At 42.9% G+C, this 22,982-nt stretch overlaps 1 protein-coding gene across 1 annotated transcript in view; it reads right to left on the minus strand.

Annotated features, from left to right (window-relative positions):
- Window positions 1–22,982, minus strand: part of LOC137435402 (uncharacterized) — a 63,706-nt gene that overhangs the window by 18,647 nt on the left and 22,077 nt on the right. Inside the window, exons 3-5 of the mRNA XM_078784337.1 lie at window positions 10,295–10,429; window positions 7,807–8,912; window positions 3,268–3,349 (exon numbers count right to left, since the gene is read on the minus strand). The gene's annotated coding sequence lies outside the window, so the exon portion shown is untranslated. The remainder of the gene's footprint in view (window positions 1–3,267; window positions 3,350–7,806; window positions 8,913–10,294; window positions 10,430–22,982) is intronic.

The raw sequence follows: 22,982 nt of genomic DNA on the forward strand, positions 1-22,982 counted from the left end.
GGGAGTTTGTTCCAGAGGCGGGAGAAAAGAGGAATGAAGGTGAGCAGAGAGTCTTGATTTTGGCAGTTTAACCATAAGAGGGTTGCTGGCACATCGTGTGCGACCTGTAGGAATATGTGAGGGACAGAGCACAGAGAGCTGGGGCAGCAAGGCCGGAGAGGACTCGGTAGAAGACAGAAAGACCACCAACCTGCTAGCGATGAGTAAGTGAAAGGCCCTTGGAGTTAGCTTCATCTGCGGGAGATTCCAATGATTCTGAAAGCTTTGGTTTCAACAGCGTGAAGCCGAGCTAGGTGTGAGGCAGGAGCACCGGCCCAGGGGGAGAACAGTATTCCATTGAGCTGCGGATGAAAGCCTTGTATGTGGTGAGGAGCTCAGGTGTGCCAAGGAAGGACTTCGCATGACGGAGGATGCCCAGTCGGCGACTGGCTTTGGAGGCCAGATTGGAAATGTGGTTTTCCCAGGAAAGATGATTGCAGATAGTGAGACCCAAAAGCTTGAGTGACAGAACTTCTTGGAGAGGATTGTTCAGAAAGTAGATGGGAGGGTTGTCCAGTCGGTCTTTTCGGAGAGACATAGTAAGAGTGCGAGATTTGTCAGGATTGAAAGACATGTTCCACTTGTTTGACCAGTCTGTGATTTTGTCCAGGTCTGCAGAGAGTGAGGAGGCTGCAGACTGCCGATCTGAGGGATGAGGAATGGAGCGGCAGAGGGTGGAATCAAAAGCAAAGAGATAGAGAGCATTTTCAAGAGTCAGAGAGATCATTGATGAAGACCAGAAAAAGCACAGGGCCCAGAACACTGCCTTGGGGAACTCCAGCCTGAACAGGAAGGGGAGATGAGAGAAACCCATTCAGGGCCACACGTTGACTACGACTAGAGAGGAAGTCCGCAAGCCATGCGTGGAGATTTCCATGGATACTATACTATAGGCAGGGGCGCTGCAAGGGGAGGGGAAAAGTTAGGATGATTCCAAGGGCCCTGCACTGACAGGGGCCCTAAAAATTATTAGAACATTAGGTAAAAATTCTCAATATTAAATTATTAACCTATCATCTTTAATATTAACTAGGGCGTGCCCGTACGTGGGTGCAAAAAAACATGCGTGCAAACAACAACAACAAAAAAAAACTTTGAAACCACGTGGCAGTAACGACCACAGAACCCCCCCCCCTCTATTTACATGAAATGGTTTGGTCCATTCGCAAAGCCAAAGCGAACGGCTTGCGAGTACGGTGACCATACCTTGGGAACCACTTGTCCAATTAATTTCAAACCTTGAAAAGGCACATCCTCGGGTCCCCAGCAATATACCTGTAATACCTGTAACCTGTAATACCGTAAGTGCGTGATGTGACCGTACAATGAATGTATCCTCCCGACGCCGCAGCTCGGATGGCGCTGCAGTTAATCGGGCCTGTATCGGCAGAGTTATTATAAACGTGTACTACAATCGATCGTACCTTACAACAATCAACACAGATTGCAACTTGAAATAAATGAATACGCTCTCAAATGTGCCGTCCGAGGCAGCGTCTGCTCGCCACGTTCAGCATTCAGTACGTCGTCACTATGACTATCCGTAAGTCCGTAAGTGACGTCCTCATTTGACTGTCCGGAGGGTCGCATATCGCAGTTACGATGAATCGCAAATTAGTTTTAAAACATAGTTTAACGCCAACATAGCACCAAAATAGTTTGCCAACGTGAAATAAATGAATACGCTCTCAAATGTGCCGTCCGAGGCAGAGTCTGTTCGCCACGTTCGGCACACGTGATAGCTCGCTGCTCTCTGATTGGTTGAATCGTTTTTTGGACATAGCTCGGTAACTACTTCTCCGATTAATATGAAACCTTGAAAAGGCACATCCTCACGTCCCCAGCAATATATCTGGCAAGTTTCAATTAGATCGGACCCGTGGTTGTCGAGAAACAGCGGTCACAGACACACAGACACACAGAGATTACTGGAATTATAGATAGATGAATGATGAGTGAATGAATGAATCATTCATTCTTCTTTAATAGAATAATAGACCAATAAAACTAACGGTTCTTTTTCTTTTCTTGTTTTTGGCAAAAAGTAAACATCCAGAGAGCCTCTGTATTGCCCAATCCCCCCCCCCCCTCTATTTACATGAAATGGTTTGGTCCTGCCCCCAAACCAGACGCGAACGGCTTGCTAGCAGACAGTGAATTGAGCGTGAGACGTGCCGGTTCAGGAGCGTCATGTCTCAGCTAAAAAAATGTGCGTGTGTGCTTCATAGGGGCCCATTGTGATATCTTTTCACGGGGCCCAAAATCCCTGGCGGCGCCCCTGGCCATAGGAGGAGAGTTTGGTGCGCAGAGCGGAGTGCCAGACCGTATCGAAGGCACGTGATATGTCAAGGGAGACAGCTCTAATTTCCTGTTTGGCATTAAGGACCTCCATCCATTGTTGAGACAGCAGAAGCAGCATGTCCAGAGTAGAGTGACCTGGTCTGAAACCAAATTGATGAGAGATCAAGCCATTGGAGAAGAGGAAAGATCTGATATCCGAAGCAATGATGGATTCCATGACTTTGCTGATAATTGGGAGAAGGCCGATTGGTCTGTAGTTGCTAGGATCTGTTTTTGATGAAGATCAAGGACTCTTCATACCCATAGATCTAACATATGTCGTCTACAACTACACAGATTACATTCTCGAATTTATATAACCATTTTAAGGTTACTTATTGACTGGCCCACGTGTGTATATACTATTTGTATATACGTACTATCAACCCCATTCTAGATTGCCTCATGACTAGTTTGGAGGTATTTTGACTACAATACAGACAATGAAGGGCCCTGCTGGATGGAGAATAAATTTTTCTTCATAAAAGTTTTTACCTGTGGCTTCGCCATTGGTGAACCAGAAAAGTTCTTCAATTTGAAATAGTACCTCAATAAACTCACCAGATTCATAGTAACCTCATCAACTACAATACCTTGCAGTTTCAGGATTGTAGGACATGGCATTATGATATGCCACCTTTGAAGACACAATCATCAAAATTTATTTTGCATTATAACCCACCTTTGAAGAAATCATCAACCCCTCTCCCCTTCCCCCCCGATCCCAAAATCCAAACCTCCCTCTCCAAAAAACATTTGACCAATCCCCTGAAAAAGGGGGAAATGCTTGTAAAACTGTTGCACTGTAAGCCACCTTTGCTGGAAGCAATAACTTTTGCATAATCTTTTCCCCATCACAGACTTCACATGTGAGCATTTTCTTCACACCTGATATGATGACAAATATCCACGGTGGATGATGATAGTGATGAAGGCTGCAATGTCCATGCAGGTAATGATGTCCAACATGCTGGTTGGTGGAAGCCAAGTAAACAAACAAATAACCAATCATAAACAATTGTGATTAATTGTACAAAGGTGAAGGGTTAATAATAACTTTGGCATTTAATCAATCGGAGGCAGACGAGGCAACGTTGCAAATTCAAGTGCAAGATCAGAAAGAGGCTCCATGATGTGCAGGTAATTGAGTAATTAGATATGCCAGTTTAAAGTATCAGGGATTTAAAAAAAAAAAAAAAAAAAAGTTATTTCTACACATATGCAATGGAATAATTAGCTTTCGTCTCTCTACACACACACCACACACCACACACCACACACCACACACCACACACACACACACACACACTTTTATATAGTCCGGCTATTATATAATACTGTTTGACGGAAGCCAAACGGTTCAATCTTGGTTTCATCAGACCACAGAATCTTGTTTCTCAGTCTGAGAGTCCTTTAGGTGCTTTTTTGCAAACTCCAAGCGGGCTTTCACGTGTCTTTCACTGAGGAAAGGCTTCCGTCTGGCCACTCTGTCATAAAGCCCAGATCGGTGGAGTGTTGCAGTGATGGTTGTCCTTCTGGAAGTTTCTCCCATCTCCACACAGGATCTCTGGAGCTCAGCCAAAGTGACCATCGGGTTCTTGGTCACCTCTATTACCAAGGCCCTTCTCCCCCGATTGCTCAGTTTGGCCAGGCGGCCAGCTCTAGGAAGAGTCCTGGTTGTTCCAAACTTCTTCCATTTAAGAATTATGGAGGCCACTGTGCTCTTGGGAACCTTCAATGCAGCAGAATTTTTTTTGTAGGCTTCCCCAGATCTATGCCTCGACACAATCCTGTCTCTGAGCTCTGCAGGCAGTTCCTTCCACCTCATGGCTTGGTTTTTGCTCTGATGTGCATTGTCAGCTGTGAGACCTTATATAGACAGGTGTGTGCCTTTCCAAATCATGTCCAATCAATCGAATTTACCACAGGTGGACTCCATTCAAGGTGTAGAAACATCTCAAAGATGATCAAGAGAAATGGGAGGCACCTGAGCTAAATTTCAAGTGTCAGAGCAAAGGGTCTGAATACTTATGTAAAAGTGATATTTTGGTTTTTTTCTTTTTAATAAATTTGCAAAACTTTCTAAAATCCTGTTTTCTCTTTGTCATCAAGGGGTGTTGAGTGTAGATTGATGAGGGAAAAAATGAATTTAAACGATTTCAGCACAAGGCTGCAACATAACAAAATGTGAAAAAAGTGAAGGGGTCTGAATACTTTCTGAATGCACTGTAAATAGTCATGTGGGAATTGTGGGTAGCTGCAGAAGAGGTGAGAACTCTACCCATTGTTTGTGGGGGATGTTAGCAGGTGATGCCACTGCATTCGGCAGCTGATAGTAGATGTGGTGAAGCATTTTCATTGTGAAAATCATGGGGCATAACGTCTTACGCAGCAGGTGGTGGATGCAGCAGAGCATTTTCATTCTGCAACTCACAGGGCATAACGTGTTATGCAGCAGGTGGTAGATGCAGTGAAGCATTTTTAAGTGTGCAACAGCATGGATAATGCCATATTCAGCAGCTGGTAATTGCACTAATAGTTGCGGTTAAGCGTTTTCATTCTGAGCAGTAACTTGCGGGGGATGACGTCTTGCGCAACTGGTGGGACATGCCGCAAAGCTATGTTTATAGTGTGAATGGTAGGACATGCCACAAAGCTCCCTTATGTGTAGTACGCACGCATATAGCTCCCTTGGAGAGGGGGTGGGGGGGTAACTTAAAAAAAATATTACCAGTTGTACAATATTGGGGAGAGATGGGGAGGTAGGTAGAGGGTGAGGGGGAGGACTAGTTGTGTAGTGCCAAATTTTGAGATACCGGAGCTCTGCAAAAATGTGTCGGCCATGACATCATCGCCATATCTTTTTTTAAAGTTTTAACATGACAGTAACCATTGGAGTCCCCAAAGTGAGTGATACATGAAAAACGCATTTTACTATGATTTAAAACACAAAACACACACCACGCACCTAGTAGAAGCTGTTATTACAAATCATAAATGCTAAACACCGACCATATTGCAAGTCATCTATATATTAAAGTAGTGGCAGTAAAACTGTCCGTCTGTTTGTCTTTCCGCTCATTGGTTGGACAGCTGACCTGACACCACCCACAATGACATCATTCATAGGCAGCCTGACTCCACCTACCGGCATGTTGATTTTTATGCTGTTCAGGCTGAACATGACATCAAACCTGTCATATTCACAATCGCCATGCCCTACCTTTACACATCTAAAACAAACTTCCAGGAGCATGCAAGGCAGCGATTCGTTGCCTATACACCGCCCCAAAAAGGGACGGGTTTTTTGCAGAACTCTATTCCACGAGTCCCTGCTTGTAAATTTTAAAGAAGGAATTAACTCCTCTGTTAACGGTGGGTTATTTGGTAGGGAAGATAAATTTTATATCAGCAATGCATTCTACACCACGAATCGATCATGGTTACAATGTCTTGCCATTAGAAAGCAAGTGTGGGGATGATGATAAATCTCCAATCAAACATTTTGAACTTAAAAGTAATTACTGATAAAGTGGACTTCTCGTAAAGTGGACGTCTCCAAAAGATCATTTTTGTTCTATTCTGCAACATGGTGTCCTCTGGCTGACTTCAATGCACTTACTGCACTTGTACTTCAAACTATGCCAGTAAAGTAAAAGCTTTCAGATTGCCCTTTCAGCCACATATCGGTGGTTTTCAGCCTGTTCATCATGGCAGGTGAAATGGCGGCCACACGTGGGGGGCTTCAAATATGGAAACAGAATCATAATCACTGGGGCCAGGTCCAGGCTGAACATCTATTTACATAAAGTTAATCAAGTATGGTGGGCTGGGTGGCACAGACCTTCTCCGCAAGCACGTTGTTGTGATGGAGCAGCACACCTTGCTTTGAAAAGCATCCCTTAGCGCTTTTACCTGCGATATGTCACAGGTCTACAAGAGCTCTGCATGGTTGTTGTTGGGGGTCGATTTTTGGAATGCACACCCATTAGTCTGACAGCTGCCATACCCCATCCACATTTTGTTACTTGACTCAACTCACCATTGCACCCAGACTAAATAATATGGCCACTATCTTGGTTTTCTGGTGGTCCTAAGACAGCAAGGGTGTAGGCGTCTGCTGATTTTACACTGCCTGGGTTTGTTGCGTCACATTTCCATTGGCTTTGTTTGGGTCAAGTGTTACGATGAGGGACCCCTAAAAATGTAATCAATGTCGAATATAAATTATTAGTAAGGTTTAATCAAACCTGTCAGCACGCACGGTAAGTGCCTCCCTAAAAAAATAGCGTAACAATCATTTTTGAACGGCCCCATTTTGGGGTTAAACAATCTTTGACCGTGTGACAAATCAGCTCACTCTGATATAACCGTGGCGGAGGCTGTCATAGATGAGAGGTCTCGAGTTAATCTTTTAATAGCGCATTACCTGTGTTTCACAATTGTACTGATCTTTTAAGAGTGCTTTAAATGTGCGTTTCCCAATCGGCATGTTACCCGATTTTGTCACATGTTGTGACCACAATGCGGTCACTCATTCATTTATGGCTTGCTAAATTGTCATATGATGTTGGTGTAAACTTCTATGTAGTTTTGAGAGGCAGAAGTCAATCAGCAGTATTCCCTTGGCAACATAGAAAACCAATGATACGATCAGGCCGGCTGAGAGTAGTTTGTGTGGCAGGAATCCCTTGCACTTCCATTGTATGGATTCCTATTTCGTTTCAGGATCCCAGTGGTTAGATCACACTTCGTCACGAGCCAATAGATTGGTGACAGGCTTTGTATGTGGCATGATGCCATTGTTGCTGCAGTATATATTGAATAAAACAATGTTTGGCATTTCGTGAGACTTATCTTGGTGAGACCTTATCTTGGTGCTCGGTGTTCGTGGATGACGGTGAAAACGTTGCCTTGAGAAATTTCAAGTTGTGTGGACATTTCGGCAATTTTAAGTTTGACGATTCCAGACGATGAATAAATATATTTGGGCAAGTTTATGGGTTGGTTACACCTGCTGGCCATGCTGATGCAATAATCTTCAAGTGCCTTAATGCTTCGAGTCAGCCACCTGTTTGGCTATTTTAGAATACAGGGGTAAAACTTGGCCTTACAAGGAAAGGCTACCATACTTAGTGGATTTACCTGGAGCTGGCACCATTTTGCATAAAAATATGACAGCTCGATGATCAAATTTACGATCCATAAATGCATGGCAAAAAAAAAAAAAAAAAAACTTTTGGAATATACTCTGAATGGTCAGATTAATAAAATTAATGGGATAAAATTAAGTTCACAATGAGAAAAAACATCCACAGTTGTAAGGTGCCAATGAATACGCCATTCCTAGAAGCATTTGAGCATCCCTCAAATGATAAACATTTGATTAGAAATTAGAAATTCTAAAAAAAAAAAATTACTTCTTACCTCCAAGAATCACAGACATGGAGAATGGGGAGATGAAGGAACATTTGGCGGAGGCAGTTGAGCAGGAGGATGACGGGGAAGAGGAGCATGCAGAACTTTGAAGAAATCACTCATTTTGGTTTGGTTCTTCTTCTCCCAGAGGGCCTGGTAGTACTGCCTTTCCAATGACCTCAATTCTTTCAAAGCGTTGTCCCTCCTCTCACTGCAGAGGTCATAATCGGCGATTATGTCCTGCAGCTGACTGAACAGTGACAATATCTTTTTAAATCTGGTCACTGAAACAGTGTTGGATTCAGCTGAGTCTTCTTGCTCAGGCTCCTTAGGTTTTAATGCAAGGTCGATGAGCTTTTTAGCATCCAGTTCATTATTGTCGAGTTGGGACATGCTGATATTCTCAAAGGGTTTAGGCTTTTCCACAGCAGATTTCAGTCTATATGTCCCCACAGCATTGGTATAGAGTGGTGATAGGTGCCCTTTACTCGGTGCAGATGTTTCTTCCTGTGCTGTCTTGTTTGGCATCTTCTTGCAGAACAGCCCAGATTCATTGGCACTGTGAACTTGATCTGGCATGATCCATGCACAATCCTTTGTAAAGGGACGTGCTGGACCCAAGCTTGTGCTAGCACTCTCTCTCCGTGCACTGAAGAAAGATGAAGGCCATAACGAATTTTAAAGCGGGTCAGCCATCCCGAACTTGCCCGAAACCGAACTGCTTCATTCTCGCCAGAAGAACCTGGAAGGCTGTTATAAATTTGCAGTGCTTTGTCCTGCAACATTGGTCCAGAGATGGGTACATTTTCCATCCTAATTTGCTGAAACCAAAGAAGCAAAGCCTCTTCCATCTGCTCATATCTGCCAAGACGAACCCGTTTTCTGTGCCCTTTTAAAGTCACAAAACCTTTGCGAAGTTTTGCTTCCTTCTTCTTCCAGTCGCACACACTTGCTGGACTTGCACCCATATCACGAGCCACCCAAGTGAGAGATTTACCAGCTTTCACACGATCAACAGCAGCAAGCTTCTCCTCTATCGACCAAGACTTCATGGTACGCTTCTTATCTTTTGAATCCATTTTAGAAACAAATCAATAAAAGTGCCACAAACACCACTGTGGAGGGAGTGAGAAGGGAGGAAGTTCAGAATTAGGGTGAATGAATACACAATCCAGTATATATACAGTCATGTGAAAAAGTAAGTACACCCCATGTAAAGTTTTTCCTTTTTCAACATATTTCAACATCCAGCTATTTGATCTTCATTTCAACAATATTGATAGATAAAGGTGATATAATATAACAAATATCATGAAACATTTACATTTTGTAGTCCATTGTATAATTTAAAGAAACATAAATGCAAATTTAGCATGTGGAAAAAGTAAGTACACCCCTACATTTATCACTACTTCAAATACCAAAAATTAGAATCAGGTGCACCAGCTCAGGTGCAAATGTTTAGAACATCGTTAGAGAGGATCTTGGAGGAACCTGTCTTATATAAACCTCAGACATTTAGTTTGCTCTTTGTTGTTCAAGTGTGCGGCATCACCATGCCTAGATCAAAAGAGCTCTCTGATGCATTCAGAAAGAAGGTTATAGATGCCTACGAGTCTGGGAAGGGATTTAAAAAGATCTCCAAACAATTTTAAATCAATCATTCGAGTGTCCGGAAGATCATCTACAAGTGGAGAAGATTCCAAACAACTGCCAACTTGTTCAGGCCAGGCCGCCCCAGCACGTTCAGCCCGAGAGCAGACCGCAAGATGCTGAAAAAAGTCTCTAAGAACCCCAGAATGTCATTACGGGACCTACAGGTAGTTCTTGCCACAGTTGATGTCAAAGTGCACGAGTCTACCATTAGAAAGAGGCTGCACAAATTTGATCTACATGGGAGGTGTGCCAGGAGGAAACCTTTGCTGTCCAGAAAGAACATCAGGGCAAGACTAAAGTTTCTAAATCTCATTGAAATGTTGTGCGGGGATTTGAAACGAGCTGTGCATGCAAGAAACCCCTCAAACATTGCACATCTGAAAGAATTCTGCATGGAGGAGTGGGCAAAAATTTCTCCCAGTCGATGTCAGACACTGGTAGACAGTTATAAGAAACGCCTAGTTGAGGTTGTTTCTGCCAAAGGGGGCAATATCACCTATTAGAGCCAAGGGTGTACTTACTTTTTCCACATGCGAAATTTGCGTTTATGTTTATTTAAATTATACAATGGACTACAAAATGTAAATGTGTCATGATATTTGTTATATTATATCACTTTTATCGATCAATATTGTTGAAATGAAGATCAAATAGCTGTATGTTGAAATATGTTGAAAAAGCCAAAACTGTCCATGGGGTGTACTTACTTTTTCATGTGGGGGGGGGGGGGGGGGGGGGGGGGGGAGGGAGGGAGGAAGATGAAAGGGGATTAAGGGTTGGTGCAGTACAATAAATATATTTTAATTGTGGCATACAGGGCTCCAAAATGAAACTCTTGAACCTGTAACATGATCTTCCTCTTCTTAGATTTCACGTCTCAAGGTGTCTTCCGTATCTTTCCTCGAAAAATCTTTTTTCTTAAAAATCCACTCCAAAAATGAATGCAGTTGTCCATGTTGAAGATATTTTTCATGTCCTGCAAGCAAATATAGTGTTAATAACTCAGACACTACATATGAAGAAATTTAAAAAAAAAGAAGTTATGGATACCAACAAAAATTAGAAATTCAACGTGTCAGATACTCAAAAACCTCGTGCATCTTAAAGGGCTGCAGACACAGTCAATCATGTTTGATTTAACCAATAGATGTTGCTTCGCTTAACACTTAATCCTTGTTCGTTTTTTGAATATCTTGTGAGATATTGTTTTTTGGTATCCTTTTATCCTTTTTTGGCCCCACCCTCCAAAAAACGGCAATTTTGATTGTCCATGTGACCCACAACGTCATCTCAAAGATATTTTTGCTGCAGGTAGTTTTTATGATTTTGACTATCAGAAGATTCTTGATCAGAAAAATCTTCGTCAAATTCACTTTCTGACAAGTCTGAAGCGAGTTGTGCAGCCATTATCTGTTGCATGCTGAGACAACCTTCTCCCACCCCCCTTCCCACACCTCCTCCCCCCAAGCCCTCTCCCTCCCACAGATCTCCCTGCTCTCAAATGTTGTACTGGTGTGCTTCCCCCTCTCTCCCAATCTTGTCTCCCGCTCCCTTTATTACGTCTTGTCTGTTTGTTTTTTTTTGTCATTAATGTTAGCTCTTAAACGAGCCTCGATTTGTTATTACGTTACATTTTGGGGGTGCAGTAATACATGACGCTATGCTCAGCAGATTGCCATCACTTGATTAAAATGGATCAATACAATCGTTTTCACAGTCAACCAATTGACATCTACATCATCCCCTCCAAATGCAGGATGCACCTAAATCGGGACGGATGATACCATATCCCTGGAAGTAAATCAAGCTACATAGCCGTCTCAAGCACATGCTGTGATATTCTATCGTCAGATTTTTTTCAAAGTTCAATTTTTCATGCTACATCAATTTTTGCGTGACAACAGAGAAGCGCGAATAGATTTGCCTTTTTATGGCATAGCTCAAAGGGCGAAGCCGTCCAGAACAGTGTGTCTGCCCATATGTATGTCCCCCACAAACGTACACCAATCAGAGCTGAGGATTAGGTCACATGACAAGGGTAATGTGATGTCATTACAGCGTACGGCAGCTGACCACACACTGCCATTTTGATTCCTATGCTGTTCAGGCCGAACGTATCGTCCAACCAGTCATATATCACAATTGCCATGCTCTGCCTTTACGATTTCATTCAGTGTGAGACGCAAACAAATCAATTATTAAAATGACCATCAAATATCAAAAGCATAGACGTTAGGGTCTTCCAACAACAAAGTACGTATAGGCCTTAGGCTTCATGCGTCACCTTCAGGCCGCTTTGGACAAATTAGCCCAGGTTTCTTAATACAGTAATATTGTCTTCGTAATAATAACAATGTTAATAATAATAATAATAACATATTAAATATAGTCGTAACACTGCAATGCCTTTGTCCTGACAGCAAAGTTACTGGATTGAAGCATGTATGGTTGGTTCATTGTTGACTTGAGACATATTGAATAAACCAGTGTATCAATGCAATCTCTTCACTTCTATGGTGACAGACAGCTTAGAGACTTATAGTACTTCAAAAAAAATTAATACTTGCATTATTTGCTAACTGCTATCCCCACCCAGGTCATACTATCCTCTTCAACTAAAGTATCTTCAGGAAGTTACTGAGTATAGACCTCTTTATCCCTTCTCGGACCTACGAAGTGAAACCACTCTCAGCCATGGTTCAATCTGGCTTGTTCTGCTGCTATCGCCCATCACAATCACTTTTTCAAACAGTATCATCGTGTTGGCTCAAGTGAGGCACACCATTTATTTCGCCTTGCAAGCGACCGCTGTAAACAAGTATTAGAGAATGCTAAGCAACACTATGCAGATTATGTTTGTGATTCTATCTGAAATAAGCGGCTAGGTTCCAGAGATTTCTGGAGAATTGCTAACAGCATTCTCAACCGTAATAGATCATCGATTCCTGTCCTCTTCAATGGTCCTGAAGTGCTTATTTCTCCTATTGATAAAGTTAACCTCTTCATTCATCATTTTGCTGCAAACTCTACACTTGAAGACCACGGACATCCATTGCCTAATTGTCCTTCCCGTCTTGACACCAGGCTTTCCACTATCACCATCACACCGAGGAAGGTTGCTAAGATTATACAAGGGCTTGATATCTCAATCAACTGGACCAGATATAATCCTTGTAATTGTTTCGAGATGTGTTCCCCTGAACTGTCTTCTGTTCTCTCAAAACTGTATTGCTTGTGTCTGTCAAAGTCTGTTTCCACTTAGCTGGAAGCAGGATTCTGTAGTCCCCGTCTTTAAAGGCTCTGGTGAGAAATCTGATCCTGCTAACTATCACCCAATTAGCCTTCTGCCCATTATAAGCAAAGTGTTTGAATCATTGATCAAACAACTCATGACTCATCTAGAAACCCACAATCTCCTAACTGATGTCCAGTATGGCTCTCGACAGTCAAAGTCTTCTGGTGATGTTCTATCCCTAACCACGGAACATGTGAATACAGCTTTGGATTATCGTGGTGAAGCCAGGGTTGTTGCACTCAGCATCTTGAAGGCTTTTGACAAAGTGTGGTACAAGGGCCTCATCCATAAACTAATATCATACAGTATTTCTGGAAGATTGCTCGATATAATCTCTGATTTCCTTAAAAATCGCCAAATCTTTGTGGTGCATGAGGGACAGTCATCCTCCGTCCATAATACTAATGCTGGTGTTCCTCAGGGGTCTGTGTTGGGTCCAATATTGTTCTTGTTGTACATCAATGATCTGCCTGATTGGATTCTTTCTCAGTTATGCATTTACACAGATGACAACACTGCATACTACCTACCCATGACCATGCCAGTACCACTCTCAATCAGGATCTTGAGAGTGTGATAATCTGGGGAAAACACTGGCTTGTTATTTTCAACCAAAACAAGACCCGCTTGTTGTCTGTGTGCTGTTCAAGATCACCTTGTTTTCCAATCTGGTCTATGGATTCTTCACCTTTGCCAGAACTTCCTGTTTTCCGTCTGCTTGGATTCGACATCAGCTCAAACCTCAGCTGGGAAAATGACATCTCTGGTATCGCTAAAAGCGCCTCCCAGCGCATTGGCTGCTTATTTTGTGCTCAGCGATACCTTTCTTAAGCTGCTATTCTCCATATATACAAGGCCACCGTAAGACCTGTTATGGAGTGTCATTGCCATATTTGGGCTGGTGCTCCAGCCTGTCACCTATCTCTTCTTGACAGAATTCAGTGATGTGCTGCCATTCTGGTGGGACAGGAGGTGGCATCATCATCCGTGAAACCTCTCTCAGTCCACCACTCTGTTGCTTCCTTGAGCCTTTTCTATCGACATCATCATGGATTGGGCTCTGAGGTTCTTTCACAGGTTGTTCCACTGCACATATTTTCAGTCGCTCTACGCGTTTGGCAGTTTCTTCCCACTCATACACTGTATCTGTCCCGAAGTGTAAGACTATGAGGTATTCTAGTTTTTTCCCCCCGTACTGCATCACTCTGCAACAGTTTAACTGCATCTTGCTTTCCCCTCTACCCCAACTCGAGGGATGTCAATAGATTCCTCCTGTATATCTATACTTTTCTTTCCTTTGCGTAGCCCCCACCTCGAGTGGCCTTGTAAGCTTTGTGGCAGGCAAAATACCATAAAAAAAATTTAAAAAAACAATCCCGGCGACGTCACTGTTAGACTTTCGATCTGTTTTAGAGAAATGAGATTACCCAATTGAACAAAAAAACAAAACAAATGCACATGCCATACGCATACAGATACCAGTCATGCTATAGTATTAAACAAAGCGTTTGGCCAGCACATGTAGCGTAGGTCTACGTGGTTTGCAACGACAATACCACATGTACTTTAGCGTCCACAATTCAACGTACAATATACTTCGTTATTTGAAGCCGATTTCAAAAGCGGACGAACTTCAATGTTTCCTGTAACTTGCAAGCTTGGTTAAAGAAGGGCTTGAAGCACCATCTGTCCATGCCACCAATGAGGAAATATTGAAAACTGGCAGAGGCGAACGTCCCATATCAGCTTGTGGGTCGAGTCATGCCGAGGCCAGAGATTGGTATTAATAAAAAATATGCAATGCGCCAGGAGACCATTAATGTACTAATCTCTGCATCAATCAACTATTGATTTGATGTACTTTGCTGTACTTTCCCGTCATATTTCATGAGTTTTCGTACAGTACTTCGTTGGCTCTGTATGACTTTAATAAACCTCAGTTGATAATAAAATTAATATTTTGGTGCCCGTTTCTCTTCATTTCTGGTTAGTTCTCTTCATTAAAAGTTCTTTTCTACCTCTGTAAACGTTTGCTGGTGTTTTACATGGTTAACATCGTCATGTGTCTTTTGTTCCTGCTCTGCAAAATTAAAAACATGTGAACACGTTTTCCAGTCACAACACGAAAATTTAATCGCATGAAAATTTCCACTTCTACAGTACTAACTTGACTGTTCTCAGCAAAAGTCCATAGATAATGCAGTGGGTTTGAGGAAGAAACCCATAGTACCACCAGAAGTCCGTGTCCCTGTTTCGTATACAGTCTGATCCATTGGCATCCGAGAACATGCATTGCTTGCAGTTATTTGGACTGCTGGAACTCAAGTCGACCATTTGACAGTTGCTGATAGATAACCTGATGGTCCTTTAGTAGCATTGTGATCTAGGCATGATAGAGAGGTATTGGGCATAGTGTTTATTCATACGTGAAGCATCATGGGATCAGCGAGCATATGCAGGTAGGGGGGCCAGTTCCTCTCTGGAAGCTCGAAGCAAAGCCAACAATATATTGATGATATTTATGTCGTGGAGTTCCTGACTCGAGGCAGACTTGGACTTGACTTTTTGGGAAGAGGGGTCGAAGGGAGGAGGGGGAAGGGTGGGGGAGGTTCCCAATCGGCCAGTTACCACATTTTGTTGCAGGTTGTGACCACAGTGTGGTCCTTCTTGTTGACTTGTGATGAGACCAAAAATCACTTGTCAACATTTTTCACTTTCTCCCAAAACGGTGCCGAAATTTCAACACTTCGGGTCAGCAGCAGCACAACACAGCACAGACAGATATTACATGAAGGCCTATCACAATCACCACTTTCTCTTGGGCATTTCCATCGGTAGACATCCAGCCTGCTTCATCGCCAAAAATCTTTGAAATGCGTCTGCTCTACGCCTTGAGTACATGCTGTGCAGTAAATAAAATGTAAAGTTACTGTGCATTGTATCGATACCTTCCTACCGACTCTTATTCTTCGAACTCTAACCAATACATCAAATAAAGAAGGTATTTTACAAAAGCGACTGGAAAAGATTAGTCTAATATTTGACACCAGCAAAAGTACCCGTCCACAGTGAGACGAAAAAAGCTTAAGTTAATATATCAATTTAAATTATTTCATCGACTTTGAAAAGGTCATTGTGTTGTACTCTTGGTTTCACTCAAAGCCAAAGCTCTGACCTACTTATATCGACCACCATAAAATGATGGTGCAACAACGGGTGGTGGAGGTTGAAATATATAGTCAGGAAAATAACTGTCAAACACATGGAATGCAACAAAGTTAGCTGACATAATTTTGGTCGGCACTTGAATAGCCACCCTGAAAAGTAAGTTTTCGATCAAAGTGTGCCTTTCAACCCAATTGTCTCCCAAATTGGATACAAGTGCACACATTGTTCTTACAGCTTATGGCAATGAAATGGATTGAAGAAACGGCAGCGTTTTCCACAAGTCAAGTGAGGTTCATTTAAAATTAGCCTTTTGAAAAATCCAGTGACTTTCTCTCCCTGACAGTTTGACTTGGTTGTAATCAATAGCTTAACTGTTGGACCAATGTTATTCCAATGGAGCACATCTAATGTGTCTGCTACTCTAGCTTTGATTATCAAAATTTTTAGTAATAACAATATGTACCTTACGAAAAATGTATGAGGTTATACCAAGGTATGACCTTCAGCCATAGGAGTGCTGCTGGTGCTATACACGTTTTTACCCTAAAAATCACTGGTACAACTCCAAATAAAATGGAATGTCAAATGTCAATAAGCTACTAAGTGAAGACTTTATTCAATTTTGGCAAGATATGGTAGTTCACTTTATGATAGAATTTTTAGATATTCTTCCGTTTTGTCTTCAAACCAATACGGCCCAAACACACCTCTGTAGCTGACAGCCACAAAAGCAGTGACTTTCCGACCCTCAAGCGACTTCTCTTCAACCTCATCTGGACGCTGACTTCCCCAGAAAATGTTGTGTGAATTGACAGCACCATTGACGTGAAAGTGTGCCTTGTCACTAAACCACATATCACGAATCCAGTTTGGGTTTGCCTCCATCTTCTGCTGCAGCATCTCACACATTGCGACTCATGCTGCTTTATCCCCATCGGTCAATTTATGGGCTGTTGTGATGTGGTAAGGAAAGAGGCTTGCATCTTGTTTCATTATTCTTCTGATACTGCTGGGAGTGAGACCCAGTTCAGCCGATCTTTGTCGATGCGATTTCTTCGGACTTTGCATGACCGACTCACGAACTCCCTCCATGTTTCCTTCACACCGTAAACTTCTTGGGCGACTGGACCTTCCCTTGTTAATGTTGAGAATCGTCCTTTCACTTTCGAACTTTTTCACAAGTTTCCAAATGGCTGGCTTGCATGGTGTTTGTTTCTGGGATGCACTCCATATTCAGTGTAGAACCTCGTCCGGACGGAAATCTCAAAATACCACACGACAATGTTTACTCTTTGCTCCGTAAAAAACGTCATTTCTCCCGGAGAACGCTTTGGTTATGCTTGAATGACTTCTCCAAAGATCATTGATCACTCCTGCAAAACAAAAAAAAAATTATGGTACTGACTAAGTACAAAGGTCATTTTAAGCGGTTATCCTTTCATTGACACACCCCATAGTATGCCATTGTCACCTGTATAAATTGTATTTTTTTTGCTATTTTGTAGGCATCCGAGAGCCAGCAGCATGCAGGACCGAGCAGGGGCCCTCAATAAAAAAAAAAATCATGCACTTTTATCTAAAGTTGAGGTTTTCGCTGGTTACCTACCTTCGGTGATACTATTTCAAATTTTGCCGGAAGACAAGCTCAATCGTCACCCTATCCAAGATGGCGGCCAAATCCAATATGGCCACCATGTGGCAAAGGTCTCCACATAACTCATGTAATAATAGTAGATTCAAAAACAAAACGTCTAAATAGGGGTTTTCATGGGTGAGGAGTTCAATCCGAAAGTCATTTTGGGGATTATAGGTCAAGGTTGGTATTTATCTAATATTGGTCTATTATCAGTGACTGATATTTGGGCCTGGTGTTGGGCTGGTGTTGGGTGTTGGGCTAGCGGATAGGATGCCGGCTTGGGATCCTAGGATCCTGGGTTCGAATCCCGGTCGATCGCTGAATTAACGCCAGGGGGGTTGACTCAGCCTGTCATCCTTCCGAGGTCGGCAAATTGAGTACCAGTTCACTGGTAATTCCCTGTTTGTCGTAAAATGGCGACAAAAAGGGTTGACGGCAGGAAGGGCATCCGGCCGTAAAACATTGCTTCAAAAAGGGGACCAAAAAACAACAACCACGGTCCCCGAAAAAGGCCAACCCCCGCTTGCGGGGGAAAATGGCCTCTAAAGGCGGTTTTTAAAATTTTTTATCAGTGACTGATAATAGTAATATGTCACACTACACAAAGTGGTAGAATCACAAATGAAACATTTAAATAGGGGTTTTCAAGGATGACGACTCCGTTCTGTGTGTCATTTTGGCAATTTGACGTTAAGGTCACATGTCAAGGTTGGTATTTACCTTATCACAAATCACAAATAAATTTCCAAGTCATGAAACAAATGCCATTATCGTATGCATGCCTTTTATTGAACTTCATAGTATCAGACGACTCAATTTATATTTGACAACATTCTTATTCATATGTCTTCTTAACCACTTGTAATAGACGGCATCGAGAATATTCCTCAATCATAGCGACAGGAGGAGCAGAAAAAGCGGAAAATTTCTGGTTTCTAATCTCAAGAGGTACAAAACAAATAGAAGTTCCTAACTTATCACTGGGCTTGATCAGTCGTTAATTTACACAGCCACACTCACATGTACAGAATACTGTGCAGCGGAGACAGGCCACGCAGCATTTGCATGCGCCGTGTCAAGCTTTCCGGCAGCCACAGTGCAAGATGAGATTGCAGGCGCTACTGGCATCTGCCAAAACAGGGTCCACTGCTTCTTTTTCTCATCAAATTACCAGCCCCATTTGGAGAAGTAAAGGATATTCTGCTGGCATTCAATGGCTTGCTTCCAAAAGAAGCATGCCTGCAGGATGCACCTCTTAATTTGTTCAAAAGGAGATGCATGGGTAGGAAGAATGGATTCAAGGGTTTTGAGATAATGGGTGAACAACACTTGGTGCATTTCATTGATGGAATAGAAGCAGCAACACAGGTCTTGCTGAACATTAGCACAGTGAAACACTCAAGACGCTACATGTGCTCTGACTCGGGGGTAAAAGGCCCTGGATCTTCAGTGAGTGCGAGCAAGGTCTCTGTCAATTCTGGCACAAGGTTCCAGGGCAGCCATGCAGTTTTCTTCCCATGCCCAAGAATCTGTGATGAGGTGTCACACCACAAAAGCGCATGGAATAGCGGCAATGCAAGGGATTTAGTCCAGTGGAAAAAGTATAATATTGGGCTGAGGTGTGTTTTTTGGTATATACAATGTTTTATTGTTGTTTCTAGGTGTTTGATATCTACTGATAATAAATCAAGAGGGTGCCAAAGTCGCACCCATGGGGAAAATTTTTATACACATTTAAAAAAATGAATCGTTAATCAAAATATGCCTACTTTTCGGACAGTATTAAATCCTCCAATATTGAACACACACAAGTACTGTGCACACACGACGTTTATTTGACCTATGCTATATCTTATTGTGTTATTATCATTAATCTTTGAAACAATATACCCTTCTTTCGAACACAAAATACATTTTCCAACACATAAACCGTAATATTTGATACAAAATTGAAATATGCGATGGCTGAAAGGAAACAACAGATAGTCATTAAGCTTACATGTCATCGGACTAGTCATCGAGTAGTGCAGGAACCAGATATCCATTTTGTGAGTTCCGTTCACGCATCAGTGTATATACCTAAATCCTATATAGTTTGGTAGAGGGGTCCTATGGGCAGTAGATATGCCTGGTTTGAATTCTAGATAGTAGTGTGTGTTGTGTAATTTGGTCAATTTTTCATATAGAATCTGGAAACTTGTACTTTTTTACTTCCTATTTTCACAGTGAACACAAAAACAGCTGTTTCCAATTTTTTATGCATACGCAGTCACCATAATCCAAGATGGCCGCCATAAATTTGGTAAAATAAAGAAATCGCGATAATTTTCCCATTATAGCCCATTCAGAGATAATAAAAACAATCTGCTTGGACAAGTGTAGCTAAAGTTAATTCCAATAAGCATTATTAACTTTTGTGAATAAAACAAAAACACGATAAGTCAGATATCCACAAAATGAACGTTCTCAGGGACGTAACATAATGTAATATGCTGGCAAATAAACGCAACAAATACAAAGTGGGCAGTTTTCAAACAACGAGAGTGCCAGGTATGTGAGTGTTTTGAGATTAGTCATCCAAGTCGTTGGTTTCCTCGTCATCGCTGGAAATCTCATCAATTGCGACATTGTTGCATGTGTCCTCGGCTCCTTGACATTTGCAGAGCTCTGTGCAGGCTAGGTTATGGGCCTTACAAGAACACCGTCCACTGCACTTACTGGCGACACAGGAACACTTCACAAGTTCCACCACGGCCTCTGGTGCCGCGGCAACTTTTGAGACTACTGGGACATAGTGGCCGTCTTCCAGTTGTCGCCATCCCATAGTAACTGGATCCAGTAGGATCGGTACAGCTACCAAGTCTTGCAACCATATGTTAGCCTGGAGGTGTGCACGCAATATATGCTCAGTGATACATCCTTGAGTCGGAAGTAGCTTCTCCACACCTTGGTTACCCTTCAGCTGCTTGAACATGTGCCACCTCAGTGCCTTGGTGGATGCACACCCAGAGTTGAACAGCTGACACACAAACTTCTCACATCCAGACAACACCTCTGGGCTTGGGTACACTCCAACGCTAAGCCCAGCAAGAGCGCCGATAACATCTTCGTCTGCCTCCATGAAGATTTTGAAGCACGATGACTTTCCCTTTCCTTGGATGTGGCCAGTGGTATCACTACCAGTCAGTGCATGCAATCCCGGTAAAGCCGCTGCTCTGTCTGCGCCCAAAGCAACATAGATGGGCTTGAGTTTGATTTTCCGTCGTCGATCTCCGGTTCCCATGATAACACTACCCGGCTTCAGATCAGGTACTCTTCGTAGAGCAAGCACTAACACATCGGTATCACAAGAATATATGTGCACAGTATTGCCCAGACGACTCGCTGCCACTGCAAACAAGATTAACAGTGTATCGGCTTCCTCTTGTGTACTCGGAATGCTCACCATATTTGGCTGGGAAGAAAGGACGTCTTTCTGGGTGTGCGTGGTGATTGGCACTTTGCACAATCGAACAGCATTTTGTGCAAGATACAACACAACATTGGCTTTGGTTTCCTTGGTGCTCAAAAAGGACTTGGTCTTTTATGGGTGTGGTATTGTCTACTTTATACCCCTTGTCCTGCGTTCTCCCTGCTGTACGAAGATGTCTGGTCCTCTCCTTCAGCGAATTGTTGATGCTGTAGTTGTCAAATACTAGGTATGTGTCCACGTAACCGGCCGATTTACTGTCAACACTTCGAACAAAGCAGTCCAGCAGATCTTTACAGGTTTAAATTTGGCCTTTGTAGACAACCGTCTCCTGCAAGAGAGCCATGCCATCTATTATGATGCTGGTCGGGCAATGTTGGGTGGTGAACTCTCCAGTGGATGTTTGAGACGGGGCAGACATTGCTGACTCTGGAACCATGCTCTCAAGTTCGTGAATGAGGCTAGACTTGTTGGTAGTTGGCAGTAGAGAACGATCTGGCTTCATTAGTGTAGCGTTGAAACTAGCAAATTCATGCTTTCCTACGATATCTTCCAGATCGAGTTCTCGTGAAGATTTTGCAATAAGGAGCAAGCGAACAAACGGAGTTCGTCGCTTTCAAGCTGATGATGTCTTGAGATTAACAGCTTTGCATCCATCATTCCAAGTCAGATACTTCAGTTTTGACATTTTGTCCCACATGTTTTTCTCACCATTGACTCTTTCTTCTACGTGTGTGGCAAATGCCTTGTTCCCACGCGTCTCCACGTCCAGAACGTCGTGCTGTACTGATGCAGGCATTATCCTCTTCGTCACGAGATTGACCAGCTTCAACTCGGAACCATCTTCATTCTTTGCTGTGGTGAATGGGTTTGATGTTGACAATACACTCTTCAGTTGCCTTACTGCTTGTTCTTGTCGTTTGGTTTTAGCTGAAGAATGCTGCTGGTGCTTCTTTGCTCTGGTTTCCGACATGCCCAGCATGCGTTCTGTCTCTCCAGCAAGCCTTGCGAGTTCTGGCGAACTCAGGCAGTACTTCAGCAAACCTGGAGGATCAGTTGTTATACCAGAAATGGCACCATCACCTTTTGTACTTTGTTCAGATGCTGAGCTTGATCAGGGCCGATGGATGTGAACGCAATGGGATTGGTGTTGACGACAAAGTCTCCACTTTGCAGGTCATTCCATATACGTGGATGGCTGGTTTCAAGTTGGTACATGTGCGCTATGTGATCTGGAATGTTCTGGGCATAGTCATGCCTGTTGAATGCGAAAAAAGTAGACATCTTTTCTAGAGAAGCGAGATGCAAGAGCCAGTTACGATCCCGTGTGCCTCTCATGAACTGGAGCAGGTTGCTCACTTGCTTCATGTAAATGCGGGCCCATTTGTACATGGGATACTTGTCATTCTTCTGATCGAACTCTTCCAACGGCTTTGACAGTTCCAGGTTGTTAACCAAAGTGACCAGTTGGCGATGTGTCTCAGCGACGTCAAGCCCACTACAACATGCTTCTCTCACAGCTTTCATTGCAGGCATCAATTTTTGTTGCAGCGTAGGGTTTTCGTCAAAGAATGCATTGATCCACAAGTCAAATAGAGCTTGCAGAGAGATCTGATGTGCATCCAGTGCTCGGTTGTGGTGTTTGCCGTTTTGTATTTGAATCACTGTTACACTACTGTACAATCCGGCTTCGATCCATGCCTCATCCAGGCCACTGCTTTCAACTGTTGCTCCTAGACACCTCAAGGAACATAGAACTATGTGGAAAGGACCGGGGCACGCGATGATGTTGTCGTTGAACTGATGGTCCAGGAAACAGAGTTTGCGCACTCTTTTGTACAAGTCCATACCCAGCCACACAAGTATTGGTTCGTCAGGCCTGTCGTCAGTCCTCATCAGTTGGTTGAGCTTATGGAGTTGCACAAGAGCCGTGGTAAGGGTGGTCCACTCATGAGCTGGTG

The sequence above is a fragment of the Myxine glutinosa genome, chromosome 9 (genome assembly GCF_964187855.1).
Source record: "Myxine glutinosa chromosome 9, kmMyxGlut1.1, whole genome shotgun sequence".
Classification (NCBI taxonomy): domain Eukaryota; kingdom Metazoa; phylum Chordata; class Myxini; order Myxiniformes; family Myxinidae; genus Myxine; species Myxine glutinosa.